The sequence below is a fragment of the Ochotona princeps genome, chromosome 7 (assembly GCF_030435755.1).
Source record: "Ochotona princeps isolate mOchPri1 chromosome 7, mOchPri1.hap1, whole genome shotgun sequence".
Classification (NCBI taxonomy): Eukaryota; Metazoa; Chordata; class Mammalia; order Lagomorpha; family Ochotonidae; genus Ochotona; species Ochotona princeps.
Window position 1 is genome coordinate 65,352,543 of NC_080838.1, and position 8,284 is coordinate 65,360,826.

General features: G+C 44.3%; 1 pseudogene; it reads right to left on the reverse strand.

Annotated features, from left to right (window-relative positions):
• Positions 1 to 313: 313 nt before the first annotated feature.
• LOC131480895 (U2 spliceosomal RNA) lies at positions 314 to 428 on the reverse strand (annotated as a pseudogene).
• Positions 429 to 8,284: the final 7,856 nt, after the last annotated feature.

Genomic DNA, 8,284 nt, shown 5'->3' on the forward strand with positions numbered 1-8,284 from the left:
CATATATGTATATGTGTGCATGCATATTTACCAAATAATCTTGAAAACCTCAGATAAAAATATACCACCAAAATTCACTTTCTAAATTACTTCAATGGAAATTAGCATTGTAACACAACTGTTGATGTCCCTGCCTCTTTGCCTGCAAGTGCGTTAGTTCAAGTCCTGGCCACTCCACCTCTGATCCAGTTCCCTGCTAATAGCTTGGAAAAGCAGCAGACAATGGCCCGATGACTTTGGCTGGTACACCCATTAAGATCTAGATGAAGCTCCTGACTTCAGCCTGGGTCAGCCCTGGCAGCTGCAGCCACTTGAGAAGTGAGCCAGCAGATGGAAGAACTCTATCTATACCTCTCTGTCTTTACAAAAAAATCATCCTTTTTCAAAATTTACTACACTTGATCTTAGCCAAAAGGCCAAGAAGCGATCTTTTTTCAAAATTTAAAAGACTTCAATAAATACTTAGTACTTTTTAATTTTTATAAATATATATAATTATCTTTCCCTTGATACAGATTTAAGGGCACAGGGGTCCATCCCTCCCCCACCCTAACTATAACCCCTTATTATTTGTCCCCAGGTTATTACAAACGCATAGCCATTTATTTCACTGTTGCAGGCTTTAACTTTCTGATACATAAATGTATCATAATATTACAAATATACACATACATACATAAAGAAAGAAAAATATATAAGAATAATTAAAAATAATGATGGGAATTCTATTATTTAGGAGTAAAGACACATGCTGTATACAACTGTTATTTACTAGTATGCTAATCTCCCAGCAGAGATTATAGTTTTGTGTGTGTGTTATTTTTTTAAAACGGTTCCAGTAGAAGTCGGGGTGAAAACAGAACCAACCCAGCAATTGCAACCACCAGCTGGACTGTGTCAGGCCCTGTGCTTGCTAGAACATACAAGAATCTGGTCTGGGAACTCCTCAGACAAAGTTTCTTTGGGGATCTCCCCGATCAAAATGCCGGACTCAGAACCCTAACCAAGAAAAGACAGAAGACAAAACAGGTCAATCAACCACCTCAGCTATATGTTGGCAGTGAAATACTGGGCAAATGGAGATTCTATGATGGACTATGTCAATCAGTGGATTCTTCAAAGACCTCATTGTGCTTGGAGTGGCGAGACTGGCAGCAATTCATAACTGGTGAACTATCAAAACCACTTGATCAAGACCCTCGGAGCATGCCCCACTTCAGTGACCTGGGATGGGTGGGAGACTGGGTGGGGCTTCTCCCTCAATATCCCCCTTTACCTCAGATACCTGAAGAAAACAATGTGGAAATAATATTCTTACCCACTTTCCTATAGCCCTTGAACCTTTTTACCCTAATTAACAATGTAAAGATTGTCAAAAATATAATAAAAAATAAAAATAATAAAAAACAGTTCTGTTTCTAAAAAGATGATGAACTTTTCATCCTCACCACCTAAGTACAATTTAACAAAAGCTAGCCCTTATTTTTTTAGTCCATTCATTTTTGAATGGATGAACCATGAAAACTGACACTAGTTTTCCAAAAATTCCATGTTTACATAAACAGTATGTTTTGAAGTATAAATCTTTAAAGCAAACAAAATGTAACTTTTCGAAAAAGGAAACAACTATTTCACTTTTAAAGGCCAACCTCAGATAGGCATTGTGATGCAAGCAGGTTAAGCTGATGCTTGGAACACCCTCAGCCCACACCAGAATGTCCCAACTACTCTGCTTCCAATCCAGTTTCCTGCTAATGTGCCTGGGAAAGCACAGGAGAGTAGTCCAAGCATTTGGGCTCTTTCTATCCACATGGGAGACCCAGTTCCTGGCTCCTGGCTTCAGCGTGACCCAGCCACAGTTGTTACAAGCATTTGAAGAGTAAATTAATAGTTGAAAGATTGATCAATCTCTACCTATCAAAAAGAAAAACCAGTTCAGCAGTGGGATTGGAGCAAAAGCAGCTCCCTGCAGTGTGGTGGCTATGAGGGGTGCCCCTGCCCGACCGGACCCAATGCTGGGGACTCAGGCCAAAGTCACTGCCCACAGGTGGTGACTGAGTCCTAGGCTTTGGGTGGCCAGTGTGCCTATTGGGCACGAAGCTCTGACTTCTGGCTGCCCAACAGCAAGCTCTGGGGTTTCTAGGATATGTAATTGTTGCCTAGGGTCATCCATGGATAAGGCCAGTGTGAGTGCGGATGAAGGATGAATTCTGGGCGATTCCCAGCAACGGGGATCACAGAACTTTCTGGCAAGTGTGGGGACTGAGATCTGGTGGTTTGAAGCAGAATGTCCATGAGATCTATTTGGACCAGACTGATTCACCAGCCCAAATGGGAATCCTTAGATGGGCTGTTTGCATAGAGCATCACTGACTGCCACACACCAGTCCACACCAAAGCTATGGATGGGGCCTGTTTGGCAGGGCTAGGTACCAGTACCTGACTGAATGGCAGAAGAGTGGACGGGTCACACTTAGCAGGGTCAAGACGCTAACCAGCATGCGAGAGAACCAAGTCCAGGAGTAGATTCTGTGGGGGAAGTGTGAGCTAAACCCTGTGGAAATACAAGTCCTGCAGGTTAGCTCAAAAGCTGGGGTGGTAATGGGCTGAGCTAGGTGTGACCATGGAACCTGCCATCACTTATGGATAAAGGAACAGACACCAGTCTGGGCAGGTCAAGGCAGCAGCACCTGAATGTACATCCTAAAAATAGGATGTGGGGTAGACCAAGCTGCAACTGGAAGGGGGCAGACCAGGCAGGGCCAAGCAAACTGCAACTCACAAGAAAGAACAGAAATCAGGATGGAGCACAGGTCATGCCAAACTAGGCTCTTTCACTTACTGGTCTGCATGAGCCAGGGATACTAGGCCACAGCATCAAAGGCAAAGGCTGAGACAGGTGAGGGGCTAAGCCAACTGGGTCAGAGCACCCACCAGCACGCACGTAATCTAGGCCTGGGAATAGACTTGGTTGGGGAGCTGTGAGAGTACACCCTGGCTAGGTTGGGATTCACATGGGCAAGTGTGGGGGCTGGAGTGGGTGCTGTGTTCTGGTCTGGATATGGCTGCAATCTCCCTAGGAACAAGTGTGAACTGGGGTTGGGTACACCTAGCTGAGCTAGATACCAGTACCATCTGGTGCTCTGGAAAACCTGGGTAGATGTAGGATGGACTAGGCTAGGTCTCTGCCCCTACTGAGCCATGTGTGAGCAGTGTCTGGGTATGGACAAGCCTTGGCTAGGCTGAAACATCCAACAGTAAGAACTGAAATGGACTGAAGTCCAGCAAGGAGGGCTGGCCCATGGAATCACCAGTATGCACAATATCTAGCCTAGGGAGAGGTTCTGATGGAGGAGCTTGGGAAACTCCTCTGTTGGGACACAGTCCCTGCAGGTGAGCACAAGAACCATGATATGCAGCAACCTAGACCAGGCCAGAGAAAAATACCCACTGGCATACATATGGCATAGGTGGGGGACAGACCAGGCTGAACCCGTTCACATCAACTGCTGGCAAATCTGAGCACCAGAATAGAGTGTGGGTCGAACCAGGTTTGGTCGCAACACAAACCAGTGCACATTAAAGAATGCCAAGGTGGGATGAGCCATACCAGATGCAGTTGCAGCGCCCAGACAGCACACTTCAGAACCAGGGGGGAGGGGGCAAAGCCAGCAGGGGGAATGTGGGCTCCCCTGCTGGACAACCACTCCCACTGGAGAGTGTGAGTTGGGATGGGGGCAGACCAGACCAGGCAGGGTTACAACACTTGTGACCCTCATGTGAGCTAGATCAGGGCCAAATTGGGTTGACTGTTCGAACTGGTACAAGCAAAATTAGAGTGAGTGTGGGTTGGTTGGGCTTTGCCACATCAGCTGGCAGAGGTGGCACTGGGGGCTAATTCTGTCAAATTAAACTCCAGAACCAATTGTAGAATGCATAATCCGGGAGTGGGAGTGGCCTAGTAGGGAAATAGTGGGCACTTCCCTTGTGGGTAACCACTCCCACTGGACATCATGAAAACCAGGACGGGGCAGGGGTGGCTAAACACAAAGGCACCTGCCAGTATGTGTGGGCTGGATAGTACCGTTGGTTGGGTTGAACTAGGCTTCAATGCCCACTGACAAGTACCTGGACTAAATGGGATGTGGGACAGACTGAACATGTCTGTGGTACATACTGGCATGCATGGGTACCAGAGTAGGGAGCAGGCCTGGTGGGGGTTACGGGGAGTTGCCCCAAGTAGACTGTGGCTCCCACTGGTTTGCGTGAGGACCGAGTATGAAGTGGGTAGGATCGAGCTGGACTACAGCATCCATTAGTTCAAGTCAATGACAGGGCTGGAAACAGAACTGACCCAGCATGTTCATAAGCTGAATGGGTCGACCTACACAGTGGTAATTTCCAAAGTCCATCTCCTCCCAAAGCTCCAGAACAAATCAAGTATTTTAAGCAGTATAAAAACACTCATCCAAAATCTCATTTTGGGGAAGTTTCAATAGAATTTATAATCTCCTGTAGTGTAAAAACATAAAACAGCTTTGAGTGTGGCACCACACCCATACTTGGTTAAGCCAAACACCTGCTAGAGACTGAAGTCAAAATGGTGTGTGGCTACTGATACAGGATATCCCCAGGAAAAGGAAATAATTCAATTTGGGTCACTCTGTGATGTACAATTCCAAGAGGAATAAGCTTTATCCTATGTGGGCCTGCCTAAAATGGAAGAGTTCTATAGGGAAGGCAGCTGCATCAATGAGTCTCCATTAACACCATTTCCAAAACCTCAGTTCTGCTCTCTTGAGAAAACAAAGGCTTCCAGTGTGATGCCCATTCTTATCAAACATTTATAAACACCCACAGCCAGATGCAGCCAACTAGAGCAAGCACATTTCTACTGCACTAGCACATGGCTTAACACAGCACCCCCACCCAGCAGTTGAAGCAGGAGGTTGTTGGCATTGGGCACTAGCTATAATTTCTAGTTCAGAATCAGAGCAGAGGCCTTTCTGCAGATGGCTCAATTCACATAGCATGGAAAACAAAGTTACCCTCCACCTATCATTCTTTGTCTTAAAGAGCATAAGAATCATGGCAGTCCATAAAGGGTTTCAAGGTACACTAGATTTTAAAGGAAATTCCAGCTCAAAGAGAATTCTGACAGATGGGCATATCTAAAGGAGAATCAAGCCTTCTTCAAGAAAAAAGAGAGATAATGGAAACCTGAGCCCAAGAATGGTGTCCGTTTCAGGGACTACAGCCAAGACATCACAGCATTTCACTTCTGTACTTCCATGGTCTTTGAGAGACAAGCAATTATAAGGAATCTTCCAAAAATTTATGGGAAAAGAAATCAAAGGTAACTTTTTTGTGAAACAATTTTGATAGCCATGTATGAAAAGGTCTTCACAAAGCTCATAAGGAGCTCATCAGTGCAAAGGTTAAGATGTTGTTTGGGACACCTAAATTCCATGTCAAATTGCTGGGTTTGAGTCCTGGCTCCACTCCCAAAGGCAGTTTCCTGCTACAGAACATGTCAGGAGGCAGCAGGTGATGGCCCAAGCACTCAGGTCTCTGCCACCCATGTGGGAGACCCATACAACTCCTGGATCCTGGTGTTACCCAGGCTAAGCCCTGGCTATCGCAGGTTTCTGAGAATTTGAGCAGAGGATGGGAGATCTCCATCACTCTTGCTTTGAAATAAACAATTTTTAAATTCATGGAAAATCACAAGAAAAATGCATGGATTTCAATTTAACAAAAATAAACAGTTAATTCCATTTTTTCATCAATTACGCAATTTCTTTGTATACAGAGCACCAACAAGGAAGCCAAGATCACAAGCCTGGGGCATGCTTTACCCTGTATGATTGGCTCAACTGTTATAGGCCACAGAGGCAAAATGTTTCTGCATAAAATTTAGACAAGTAATGAGACACCCATATAAAATTTAATGTCTTCAGAGAAAACTTGAGATCTAATTTGCAGCCAGTACTTACACCCTGCAGATATTACGATAGAAACTACAACTGGTAAGCTAAGTTAGGGAAGTTAAATCCAAGAGCCAAAAATACCAGGGAGCTATCAGTTAAAGGAAACTGTGGCAGATACAACCACTAAGATATGACGAGACATTAGAGAGCAGGGCATCACAAGAAACATGACTCATTAGGAACAAGCAGCCACAGGTTGGCATTCAAAAGTTCAAGCTTGTTATAACTCAACATATGGCTGTGTACACCGTAGAATAGTAAACACATAACTGTTCTCCAGACTGACAGGACACCTCATATTCTGATTATGGTCAGCTAGGATCCAGAATAGAGTAGTTCAAATGAAAATCGGCCAATGGTGTTTGAACTGTTAAGAGATTTGGCATGGAGCTCCCACTTTGCCATGTGGTAGTCCTCCCTCTCCGAGCCAGGTGCTAGGGGTGTTTTATGAGCCAGGAGTCTGAAACATTGAGTGACATTGCCACCCAAGTCCATAACAGTGAAGACAGAAGGTTTGTCCTCACTGGCAGATGGATGCCAGGAAGGAAATAATCCACACAGCCATCTCCAGAGGGAAACAAATGCAATATAATGGAAATAAAAATCTGGAACAATACATCACTATTTTTTAGTTCCACCAGGCACGTAGTTGCAAAAGCCAAAAGATAAAGTTACAGTAAGTACCTACTTCAATGAAGTAAGTACTTCAATGTTGGGAAAACCACTAAGCACCAAACATATTCAAATCCTAGTTACTATTTCTCTGGTATCAATGAGTTAGGGGCATGCTACCTCCTTGACGGCAGATCCTTGGGGATATACTGGACATATTTTTTATTTCTATATCCGCCCATAAGATATAACTTGTTGGGTAAGCTCTCAATGAAGATTTATGTAACAAAAGAATGAAGACATATTCTGGCCCATGTCTTCCCTCTAACATTGAATTTTAAGGGTTGACTCCTTAACAAAGATTCCTCAGCTAAAAGCAACCCAAACACACTGATTTGTCTGGAAATGAAACACTTCATCTGGTAAACTATCCTTTTCAATGTAACCTTCAACTGGCATTTATAGGAAAAGCCTAGAAGAATATATGATGTGCTAAATCACATGGGAAGTGATAGGATACAGCACAGACTTCAGGTCTCTTAGCCTACAATGCCACAATCTTTCCCTAGCCCATCAATTGCTCCATCTACTATAATTCCACGGGACCTTCATGTCAATACAACCGAAGATTAATCTCTCCAGGAAATGCCAAGCAAGAATTTCTCTGATTTAAAAAGCAGCCATGCCAGAACTTTCTCTTGGACTTCTTGACTTTATTACATCCTCAAATCAAAGTAATTTGTCAGTATAGCAATAAAAGGCAATGTAAAATGAGACTGCCAATAATTTACTTGTAAAAGTTCATTTTTTCTCTTGATAATTGAAAGAAAATTTAGGACCAGGAAGTTGCAATTGATCACAAATGACTCAGCACATGTCCGTCTCTTTTCCCTTTTTTCCTCTGCTTGATGAGCAAAAGGTATTTTAGAGCTCTCCTCTAGTTGACATCTTCATTTAGTAAATGACAGAATCGCAGCCCGAAGAGGTTAGGTGGGTCATTCAAGGTCACTGAGCTAATCATAGAGAATAGTCTGCCAGTTAAGTTTAATTCAAAAGGGTGTGACTTGGCAATGTTCTTGAGCACTTACAGTGTACTGGGAGCTAGGCTGGAGATGCAGGAGCTAAAGCCATCCAAACCCCTCCAGAAGTGCACAGCTAAGGAAGGGAGGCCGCACCTGCATCCAGCGTACTTGAGAAAGCACCAGGTGCCAGGTGACTGTAGGATGTGCTCTCTGGGTGCTGAGAAGAAAACATTGAATTCCACCATTATCTGGCCATAACAGATGCACACATGTGAATGTTCCTTTTGCAACTTCAAAAATCATTCCCCTAACTCCTAACAAAAATTGGTAGGAAATCTCTAAGCTCCTTGATCAACACTATTTTTACTTATCTACTTGAGAAGCAGAGATAAACACATCTTCCATCCAGTAGCTCATGCTTGAGCTGCGCCAGGAGCTCAATCCCACAGGGGTGGCCGAGACGCCACTACATAAGCCATCACTCGGTGCCTCCCAGGATGCACATTAGCAGGAAAGTGGGATAGGAAGCCCAGTCAAGACTTTAAGTCCAGTCTTCCAGTATGGGCTGCAGGCATGCCAACAGAATGGCTTGTCTGTGGACAGCCATCACCAAATTCACTGGGATAAAGTACCTATCGCGTTTAGAACAGCACCTGGCAA